The following is a 12338-nucleotide window of genomic DNA, read 5'->3' on the forward strand; positions in this document are numbered from 1 at the left end:
GTGTATTACAGAGAACTACAGAGTAGGCAAATCAAAATGAGAAAGATATTAAATAAAATGAACTAAAAATGAATGTCAATATAGCAGATATAAGTTAAAAGGAAGAGAGAGAGTGGTAAATAATTAAATTATGAAACAAAAAGGTGGTAAATTAAGACTTCCTTTTACTAGCAAATATATATATATATATATATATATATATATATATTATGCACGTTGCACAATGTAGTCGCACTTATTTTAAATAATTTTAGAAGGTAAAATTTAAATAATGTTCATTATTTTTAAAAAGAAACTTAAAACTATTAAAGTTTTGAAATTTAACTGCTATATAATTGCTATTTTCTTAATACTTAACAAATTATTAATATTTGAATAAATGCCAGAAACATGATATAAGAAAGAAAATATGTGATTGAAGGTAAATTTGTTATATTTGGATGCAAGAAAAGGATATCAATAAAGTCATTCATGTCCCCCCCCAAAAAAAAAACATAATTTTATGCAGTTCTTACACAGTGTTACATCAACATTACCAAGTATTAAATACATACATTACTACTTCGCACATGTCCGCATGAGCAAACGCAAAAAATATATAAACAAACGCATTCAAAGCAGTCTGTTGGCGTATAAAAAACGTCGCCAAAGCAGAATACTAGACTAATTAAAATTATATTGTATTACTAAAATTTTAACATTTTTTTCAGAAAACAGTTATTAGAAACATACATATATATTAAGATACTTTTATTTAAATGTTATTTCAAGTATGCATATATTATATAAAATTAGAAAATCTATTTTTTATTAGAAAAAGGCAAGTAGAGTGGATAAAAAAACCTCTACATTTTATAAAATTAGGTTTTAAAACATTAGAAAAAGCTCAGTTGTGAAATGTTACTCCTCCATCTTTCACATATCTGGAATTACATCCATATGCGGAGCACGAAAGTATCATTTTTGAAGTCCGAAACAATGCGCTTACACACAAAACACTTGCTTCTCACAAATTCTCCATAGAACTGTAATGGTAAGGAAGATTCGCGGGAAATACGATCTGGGAAATGTACCAAATGTCACGTGGTTCGTATTCCTGTTCCCCTTCAGGGTTGCCATTTCTCTCTCTAGTACATTACAGCTCTATGCGAGCTACCAGTGTTCAGCGACTTTTACTGCTCGGCCACTGGTGGACTCTCTGATTTGGAATCATACTCCAGTAATTTTTTTTTTGGGGGGGGGAGCATGTGTGACTGTGAGAGGCTAGCCGATGATAATTAAAAAGCTGCCTTTGACTGTTCAGCTATGCTCAGTTAGACTCATCAGCTGTCGTTAACAGTTGTATGAATTTTTTTGTTACTTGTGTTATCAAACAGCTTTTTTAAAGAGAGAGAGAAAAAAAAGGAGGAAGATTAACTTATTCTTAAACAATTTTCTTTAAACTGTACATTGGCATTACAAGGCTATGCCTGCAACACAACAACACAAGCCTAACCAAGCATAGCCTAACAGCCAAAGGCTGCTTTTCAGTTATTATAGACTAGAATCTAGTGTGACTGTATATGCATTACTAATGCAAGAATTATAAAATCATATGATTGATTAAACAGAGTGCTAATGCATATTTTTTGTTATTTTACTGTTATTTATTTCAATTTATATTACTATTCTTTTTTTCTTGTATTTTATTCTGTTTTGTTTCTGATTTTTTAATTCTATAAATTTTAATGGTTAAAAAGTGGCAATACTTGAAGACAAACAAGTCAGATAATGCTGAAGAGCCTAGTGAGGAAGATTTAAAATCTCATACAAAACTTTAAAATACTGATAAAGAAAGAGGTGAAAAAAGGTTCATCATTATAATGAAAGTTATTTATAAATGGGCTTTACATAGGCTGGTTATTCAGAATGTCCTCTTCCACTGTGTCTCGTTTGTATAAAAATATTTCATTTGTATTTCAAAATTGTCATTTGTATTTCAAAATTGTATGTCAAAATTTGTATAAAAATATTTCCGGATTATAGATTATCAGTTTAAATATGGTAAGATGGCATGCAGAAATTATAAAATTAAAAATATGAAACCATAATTTATGAAATAAAGAGCAATTATGATCTAAAGGGTATCAAAATTTACAAAAAAAAAAAAAAACTTAATATTTATTTGTTTACTTTATTAAACATTTCTTTCAACGCGTGCATGCGCAAAGCATACATTACGCATAGTCGAAATTAGCAAATTGCAATGCAACCAGAAAATTATTTGATGTGTATTCATGATATTTATAATGACGAGGAATTTGATTTAAATCATATCAAAGACGGAGTACATCGAGATGAAATATTACATTTATTAAGGAATTATAAGCTGAATAAAATAAAAACATCTGCCCTGAAGATAAAGATAATGCCTACAGATCAACTTCCAATTCATTGCGTGCTTCCCCCCCCCTCCCGCAGAGCAGCGTGAAATTGATAAACAGATTTCGGAATGGTTAGAGAAACAAAGGATATGCCTTTATCCATTTTTTGCAGCAATTCCACTTTTTGTTTGATGGACATCGAAGCATGCTTTCGCTTTGTAGATTCTTTGGCAGCTCCAGAATCGGAAATTCTTTGGGACATAATCGAAAGTTCAAGCTTACTTTTATAAAATTACTCTAACGGTCTGCAAAAAAGGATCCAATTAGAAGATTAAGGAACAGCGCAATCTGCAACATTAACTGAAATAGATAATTAGATAATTTTAGCTTAGCTTATACTGTCTGTTATACATTAAACGTGCATGCGTAAACGTATTATGTGCAGACGCAAATGCGTATGTGTTAACGCATCATACGTTGACACATGCGCAGCAAATTTGTAGCTTTGAGGTCCGGATTATAGATCATTCCGGATTATGGACGTCTGGATTAAAGACTTTTGACTGTACCAGTTATTCCTGCATGCTGATTACTTGCAACATTGCACTTCCAAAAAATTCTGTTTTCCCAAAATAAAGCTTCATCAGATGAGAGTTGGTACATTCCCTAAGGTCTGTTAAAATGTTATATTTTTGTAAAAATTTAATAGCATCTTCTTCAGAATTCGGTAAATCCCAGATTCTCATTTTAGTATTTAAGCTTGCCATATCAACAAACACTAAAGGCTCGTTTCCACTGCTGTGTATGCGTTTCTCTAATCAGCAAGCGAATTCACTTTGACTGATATCTGCAATCCGGTCAATGTGCAATGACGGATGATGTATTGATGGAGTTCAACATTGTTCAACTTCTACCCGTATGTCTGCGGATGTGTCGGGGTCATATGGTAAAAAAGGAGCAATCAGGTGTAGTCACCAAAAATTAATGGCGGCACACGTAGCGATGAACGCTAACTTAGTTTCCCTAAGCGAATGTTAATGTTTTGCTAAAAACACTTATTTCTGAATTAACATTATAGCGAGAAATCTGCGTGCTAAAAAAGACAGCAATCAGCTGAATTTAGTTAAAAAAAGATAAGAAAAATAAGATAACTGCAATTACAGTACTTGTTCACAGATAAAATCAGGCATTCAAGAAATTCAGTTAAAAAAATATCAGAGGCAAAAATTATAATTCCAAGTCCATGAAATAGTAAATTTGTCCTGACAATTATTTCCTAGTTCTGCATACTCATTTACCTTTAATGAAAATGAATGTCTGACTATATCAAACTGCTATAGCAAATTAGATATGATTAAAAGATTTATTATTTTTTCTTTTGAAAGAGGCAAAATCTAAAAACATTAATTATGAATTAAATTTGATAGCCTTTTAAATATTCCACTGCATTAAAGAGTATGTTAAATTCGTATTTCCCTATTTATAAATATATCTTTTTGCCTAACATATATTTGTAAGCACAAGAAATATATTTTTAGCAGCCCGTTTAACTTCAATCGGAACGCCACTTTAAAAGATAATGTTATTTGTAAAAAATATACTAGAAGCTGAAGAACAAACTCTGGTGAATTTTTCAGACGATAGCACACTGAAATAAGACCAAATAATTTAGTTTTAAGAATTGATTTACTTGATGATGTATATAAGCCAAAATATGCATCTGACTCCCGTGTGATGCTAGTTTAGTGGTAAAGCTGACGGTAACAATATTTACCTTTTGGGGTCATGAGTTCGAATCCCATACGCTTTTTGCACCCTGTCTGCAACTTTCTTAGCTTTTTGTTCCAATTTGATCTATATTTGTGTTTTATAATTTATTTCTATTATTATATGCATTAAATATATTGTTTTATTTATGCTCTTTATTTATTTAAATTTTCCCTGCAAAAAAGTTTGAAAATTATATAATACGAATTTAAAGCATACCCTGTACATATATATTTAAATTTAAAAAACATTCTCTATTCGTAAAAAGCAAATTTAAATTAAATTTTAATTTAATTTAATGCAAACAAATAAATGATTAATTATTGCTGCGAATTAATCTACAATACCATTTAAATTCTGAGAGCATATGTAAATCAAATGCAAGTATCAAAATCCATGAATAAATATATAATTCCAAAAATTTATAAAAATGCATAAGTTAATAATAGGATAGATTATTAATCCTAAAAAATTTATAAAAATGCATAAGTGAATAATAGGATAGATTATTAATCCTAAAAAATTATAAAAATGCACAAGTGAATAGTAGGATAGATTTTTAATCCTAAAACATTTATAAAAATGCATAAGTGAATAATAGGATAGATTATTAATCCTAAAAAAATTATAAAAATGCAAAAGTGAATAATAGGATAAATAAATTTTTGGATATATATATTTATTCATGGATTTTGATACTTGCACTTGATTTACATATGCTCTCAGAATTTAAATGGTATTGTAGATTAGTTCGCAGCAATAATTAATAATTATTTTATTTGTTTGCGTTAAATTTCATTTAAATTTAATTAACTTTAAATTTGCTTTTTACAAATAGAGAATGTTTGTTAAATTCAAATTTCATTCCTTGCAGCAATGGCGCAAGAGAATTATTTAAATTTAATTTATTTTGAAACCCTATAGATATTTATATATATTTTCGTTTCACTTTTATGTGAATGTATATACATGTGCTCAGACTTTGGGATGTTTACGGCTCTAAACTTTCATTACCAATTAACATGAGACAGTATTAATGCCCTAAACGTTTTGTAACAAAAAATTGCTTTTAAATTCAGTCCTCTCCAGCAGAAGTGCAGGAATTAATTAATTAAATATTTCCATTTTCTTTACCTAATGTGTGTATATGTAAAGAGAAAAAGCTTATTTTTATAACGTCTTCTATAAAAAGAGATAGGAATTAAGAATTTTGAAATTAAAAACAATATTTTATGGATTATGCATAAAATATAACTGCCCATAGGGCATTTTAAAACAAATGAGATTTCTAATAAATTATCCAGCTATGACCTTGAAGTCAGCGGTATACAAGCATAGCAAATTTTGTGTAAATATTATGAACATTTCTTTACAGTTGCCCTGTATTTGTAAAGTACCAATTATTTTTTTAATTTGTTTAACTTTTTTATTTATTTATTTATTTGTTTATTTTTTCAGTAACAGTACATTTTAGTTTTAATAATATACATATATTTTCATTTATATTTAAGGCTTCTAGAAACGCAAAGAATTTTTTAAAATTTACTTCAGCTTCTATGCAATTAGTGATGTTCATAATATGCATTATAACCTTACTTATCTAAAAATTGCTAGCGTACTTTACTTTCACAGTTCATAAGCAGAAATAAAAATTTCCAATAACATGGAATTTAGTAAACAAAACCTTTCTGCATTCTACGTCATATTCTACGTCCATATCAAATCCAAAACAAACAACACTCGCTTAACCCCTTCCCTGTTTTGCCCGTCTTTCGGGCCTTTACTGATGCATATGGGCAATCTGATTTCTATTTCGTTTGCACTGTTTCGGCCGTATTTTTTCCAATTTTAGTAACAAATTTTTCATATAGATGGCAATAGTTGTCCAGTAAATGACAGTTTGCAGTTTATTGTCTTATTGGTTCAAAAGCATGGGTTTTTTCGCATATTTTGTATCAGAAGACGAATTGTTATCTTTCAGTGTATAGCTTTCTGGTTATATTTTACTAACCGCCTGATAATTTTATTGATGTAAGAGTTGAATAATATATTTTTACTTTTAAATAATGGATAATTCAGAGTGTATGGAGCTAATTTCTTGTGATTCGAACTGTGACTCGGAATCGGAAACTGAATTATCTGTAAATGATAGTAGCGAAAGTTTACTAGATGATCTGGATAGTAGTACAGATGGAATTAGTCAAGCAAGACAATTTTTTGAAATTAGTTGTGATGATCCTTCGGATCCACTTCCTAGATTTGCTTTAACTGGAATTCCAAAAATTAACTTGGATATTGAAGAGACTAAAGGTAAACTTCAGTTCTATGATGCTTTTATAGACGATTATTCGCTTGACCTGATTGTTTTTGAAACAAATAGATATGCTGAGCAATGCATAAAAAACAGTACACTTTGTAGGCATTCCAGGAGCAAAAAATGGACACCAACATCGAAAGATGAATTACATGTATTTTTTGCTTTGAATAGTCTGCAAGGTATTGTAAAAAAGCCAGTTGTTGAGCAGTATTGGAGCAAGAGGCATTCAACATCCGTTCCATTTTTCCCAAAAGTGATGTCATATCGCCGCTTTCAATTAATTTACAGTTAATTTATTTATTATTATTTTGCGTTTTTCAGATAATGTCAATTTTGACATAAATTCTCATGAGTGTCCAAAATTAGCAAAAATATGGCCCGTGCTAAAGCATTTAAAAACTCGTTTCGAAGAAATGATCATCCCTGAACGTGATGTTACCATAGACGAGAGTCTTATGTTGTTCAAAGGAAGGCTAAGTTGGAAACAGTATATTCCTCTAAAGCGATCACGCTTCGGAATAAAATTGTACATGCTTTGTGAGTCAAAGTCTGGATATGTATGGTCTATGATAATATACACCAGAAAAGGAACTGTGTTTGATGAAAGGTACAAACATTTGAGCAAATCTTCGCAGGTAGTTATTACACTTATGCAACCACTTTTACATAAAGGATACTGTCTGACAACTGACAACTTTTATTCATCTCCTGAAATAGCAGATATCCTCATTAGTTACTGTACAGATATGTACAGAACATTAAAACTTCAAAGAAAGGAAGTTCCTAAAGCACTGTTGACAAAAAAACTTCAAAAAGGGCAAATGCTTGCTTACCAGAAGGGAAAAGTGTGCATTATGAAATAGATGGACAAAAAAGCCGTGTCTCTCATATCTACAATACATAATCCGGAAATGGTTCAAGTATCCACTTCGAATGAAATTAAACGAAAACCTAAAGTAGTTATGGAGTATAATAACACAATGGGTGGTGTAGATCGAATGGACCAGAACCTAAGTAATTATCCTGTAATAAAGAAACGAGGAAAGAAATACTACAAAAAATATTTTTTTCCCTTCTAGACATCTGTTTATGGAACCCTTATGTTTTGTATAAAAAGCACGGCGGTAAAGATACGAATTTACAGTTTTGATTGGAAATTATCGATTGACTTATTGAAAGGCATGCAGCAGTAGAAGAAAGAAAAGGCCATCCTGGATATTTACCAACTCTACTAAGACTAACAGAAAGACATTTTTTAGAGGTTATTTCACCTAAAGAGAAAAAACTAAGACCCGCAAGACAGTGTTATGTGTGTTCATTGAAAAAAAAAAAAAAATGACAACGGCAAAAGAATTAGAAAAGAGACAAGGTATTTTTGCCCAGACTGTGATGTTGGACTGTGCCTGTCACCTTGCTTTGAGATATAGCACACTAAATCAGATCTTTAAAAAAAGAAGGGTAAGTATGTTTTGTATCAAAACATAATAGTAAATGTAATTGAATTGTAATCAAAAATATCTTTTAAGTAATTGTATTATTTTGATTGTAAATGTAACTTCCCTGTTTTGCATTCATGTAGGGGGAAAAAACAATTTGCAGGGAAAATTGATTATTTTCATTAAAGAAAAAAAGTTATAATAAATGCTTAAAAATATTAGAAATGTTAATTTTAATAACATATCTTTACTTAAAAATGTAAAATGAACAAAACAATGCAATAAAAAAATGTAACATTTTTTTGACCGAATTCTGGAAAAAAATGAAACTGTCAAAGGGTTAAGCGGGAAAAATTCAGATGCTCAGCGTCGTAACTCGCGAACTGGTTGTTTGGCGCCAAAATATTACAGTGACACCTGGCAGCGGAAAATGAAAATAATCTACGGATACATCTAGATGAATATCTTATATCTAGATGAGGCTACCCAATGTTTAAATAATGCCTGCGTAAAGAAACTACAAACTAATTGGAACTTTTTTTTTCAGCAGTATTGAAATAAATGGCCATAAAATGGGATATAGCTTCAGAGTTTCTAACCAAAAGACAAAATAAGATAAAATGTTATTTTCATAAGCTTTCGACACATAAATTTCAATCCTGTAAAGAATATTTTAAAGTCAATGTATTTAACTGCATTTTAGATATTATTTTAGGACAAATAAATTATTGATTTATTGGCATGAAAAATGTGAGAGATTGGTTTAGCTTTTTGAAAAATTAATATATAATCTGTGCTGGGGAAACTGGATTAGTACAAAAATGTGACAATTTATTAGATATTTGTTCTGAAACACTGTTATGAGAATTTACTTTATAATTTATAAATGCACTACATTTGTGAAAATATGACTATTTAAGAATTGGAAACTTAATGTTAAAAAAGTAACAGTCACTGAAAAGGGACTTTTATGAAATGTGTACAGTTTTATTGCTTTTTTTAATGATTGTACTAACTGTTGCTACAATAGACAGATTGTTTTCAAATTTAAAAATCATTAATGATTATCTAAGAAATACAAATGGGTTCTTATTGTTAATAAGAAAATTGATAAGCTCCTATGTAACCAGACTAATTCCTACACCAAAGCAGTTCTTAGTTCGTTGATTGTTGTTGTAGGTAACTGGTGAATTGCATTTTCCATTCCTAGTGCCTTCCAGACATGCTGAATGAGGTTCATTTTTGGATATCTAGCTGGCCAATCCATCCGCTGAATATTCTGACTTTGAAGTTAGCTGAGCCCAATGTAAATGAATGTTATCCATAAAAAAGAACTGAGAGCCAGCTGGCTGTACTCCTAGAAAATCATCTGTGAGGTTCTAGATCTCTTTTGTATGCCTGTTTAGCAGTCAGAAAACCCTTGTCAAGAAATGAGGAGAATGGTGAGGAGCCATCTAACAACTTGTTTGCCTGAATATGGCATTTCTGCCACCACAGTTGTTCTTTTCCTTGAAGTTAGAGGAATGGTTTTGATTTCCATGTTCTTTTCAGTGTATTGAGAATCAATACCTAAGCTACATCTAAACTTGTCACGTAAGAGAACTTGTCCTTCGAAGCTAAATCCATGGCTGATATTCTCTGCACCATGCTAGACATACTGTCTTGTACAAGACAATAAAGTCAACACAAATGGCAGATCTTCTGGTAACATGATGTGTCTTAGAATGACTTTAAGGAATAATAACCCTTGAAACTGAGGTTCCAGTTGCAGCAAAGAGTGCACCAGAAAGCTGTGTAGTTACAGTAGTCCTTCGGTACCTTACTAAAAATACTAAATATTGGTCTCCAATGGGGATCTTAGCTTTCAGACTACCTTCACTAGGACTTCCAGATCTGGTCTTTTGAAATTATTTCTGCAGTTTGCAGACAAGCTTAGGCATTACATTGGAACCCGAACTTGGGATTGCCCTGCTTCCAGTCTGCATAGTTTTTCATACTTACCGCTGTTATAGCCCCATTTACATTCATGAATATGATTATATATTCAGCATCAGCACTATTGCATTATTGAATTATTATTTAATTGCATATTTTCCAATTTGGTTTCAGTATGTTTTTTAAGTAAACAAGTGTTAATTGTCTAATTTTGAAAAGCAATGTACTTATGAAAATGATTACTTTTTTAAACTAATTTAATTTCATATTAATAAGGTTATAAAGTTTTTGTGCTGGGGTATAATTTCAGGGTTTGACTAAATAATTTGTTTGTTTAATGGCTTTAAATTCAGAAATGTTATTAAATTTATTCAAGTATCTCTAGCATCTATATAATGCACAAGCTTTACTAATGAATTAGCTTTTATGGTATTTATTTGTATGAAATCAATATTTTTCATTTTATGTGTTCTGAGATCAAGACAGAGATAATGAGACAGAAATAAAATATTTAAATATGTGTGACATTGGTTATAACAAGAGAAGTTGGATATTAAGACTCTTGCAATCTCATTCTTTCTTTCTTTTTTCTTCTTTCTCTCTCTTCTTTTTTTTTTTTTTTTTTTTTTTTTCAATTTCGAAAATTATAATAATTACTAAAGTGGGTACACTTCACAAAAAAAAGAACAGTTCTATATCTCCCATTCTGCTGGACCGATTGTTAAAATTCAAATTGCGTTTATGTCTCGAAAGTGCGACTTTGGATATATATTAGATTTATATATAGCATTGTTCTAACATAGGTATTTTGACACAGAATCGGACTTTTTCAGAAATGACATGCCAATTTTTTTCCGTATTTCAATTCTACAACTCAAATTATGCCTAAATATTAACTTTTGTAAAATTTGGTTCATAATTTATGGATAAATTAAAAAATTTATCTTGGTAAATTTTTGTCCAGATTGCACCAAGAATAATTCACTTGGTGAACTTCTTAATTTATAGCAACCTGTTTTTCTTTGCCTTTTTTCTTTGTGCAGGAGTGGGGGCAAAGTCATCGTTCATAATTTCAAAGAATTTTAACAAAATGCATACACCACATTTTCGTTATTATCACTTATAATAAATACGGCAAAATGTAAATTCACGGTATATCTTAGGAAGTTTTGAATAAAAAACTCTAATATTTTGCAGGTATGCTTAGAAATACATCTACTTTAAGATGATGGCAAAAATTTTATAGGTTATATTTCAAAATTCTTTTTGAAAAATTTCTAAAAATTGTTTAAAAATATAAATTTAAAAAATGAATCATAAAAAATTGGCGAATTTTATTTGGAATGAACCTAAATTTCGAAATATGAAAAGAAGAATCAAGTAAGTTTAATAAAAAAATCTGATGTGTACACCACATGACTTCCTTGTAAGGAATATTAAATTATACGCATTTTTTCTTGCATTTCATTTAAACTTATTGGATTGAATTAAATCTACTTCGCCGACAGCGCACAAACCACAATAGAATAAATGCATTCTTTAAAATTCACTCTAGTATTTCTTTACCATAGCGACACTCTGGCGCTAGATTCACTTAACAGTATTATATTTCGTTCATATTGTAACTCATAATGCACAAAATTTATATCATTTAAAGAATAGAATTATCTAATCATTGCCACATGTTCTATTCAAATACTATAATAAAGCTAGAATGATGTATAAAAGAAATTAAGCAAACAAAACAAAAAAGAAATAGTTTTTCACAGACGATTGAGTATTTCTCATTCAATTAATTCAGTTCTCACTTCAGGAGAAGACAAAAATACATAAAAACTCAAAATATCTATATTAAAAATTACGAAGTAAATCTTAAACACTTATTTCCTCGAAAAAATTCCAGAAAGGATTAAGCATGATTTAATTGGCAATAATAAATGAAGGCGTTATCTTTGTCGTTGCAAAGTTAAGTTTCTCTAGACTGGCAACAAATCCACTAGTCTGCTGTTTCAAATGTAAACAATCAATGGCCGCTATAAAAAAAAAGGCTTAGCTGCACTTAAACAACTTTAAAATTGTTGATAATTCTAAAAATATTGCATACATGATTTACAAAGGCATAAAAACCTTAACCGGAAGATAAAAACAACATAATTCAATCATTTTTAAAGCAAACAATGTACAATTTACAAATATATAAAAGTAAAGAAACTGAGATCACTGAGCCGGGTAACAGAGTGGATGTATATATAAATATATTTATATACGTTTGGTGCGGCCGATTGCATCCAAAATACGAGGTGCACATCTACATGTTATAGCAGTTCTATATACAAAATTTCAACGTTGTGAGGCTACTCGTTTTTGAGTTATGCGAGATACGTACGTACTCACGTTTCATGTAATCACATTTCATGTAATCTGTACTTATGAAAAATTCTCTTCAGAATTAATTTTAAAGCAGTTTTATAATATTTTTGGAGGAAACGAGTCTTTTATTCTGTTCTTACGTACAGATGT

The 12338-nt window shown here is 30.0% G+C and overlaps 1 protein-coding gene across 1 annotated transcript in view; it reads left to right on the plus strand.

The window, feature by feature from the left end:
* The window catches only part of LOC118201612 (DEP domain-containing protein 7-like), a 63053-nt gene that overhangs the window by 25223 nt on the left and 25492 nt on the right, over positions 1-12338 (plus strand). The gene's annotated exons all lie outside the window — the stretch shown is intronic.

This window comes from Stegodyphus dumicola, chromosome 6, assembly GCF_044657685.1.
Source record: "Stegodyphus dumicola isolate Sdum_Otavi_A_Nest chromosome 6, ASM4465768v1".
Lineage (NCBI taxonomy): Eukaryota > Metazoa > Arthropoda > Arachnida > Araneae > Eresidae > Stegodyphus > Stegodyphus dumicola.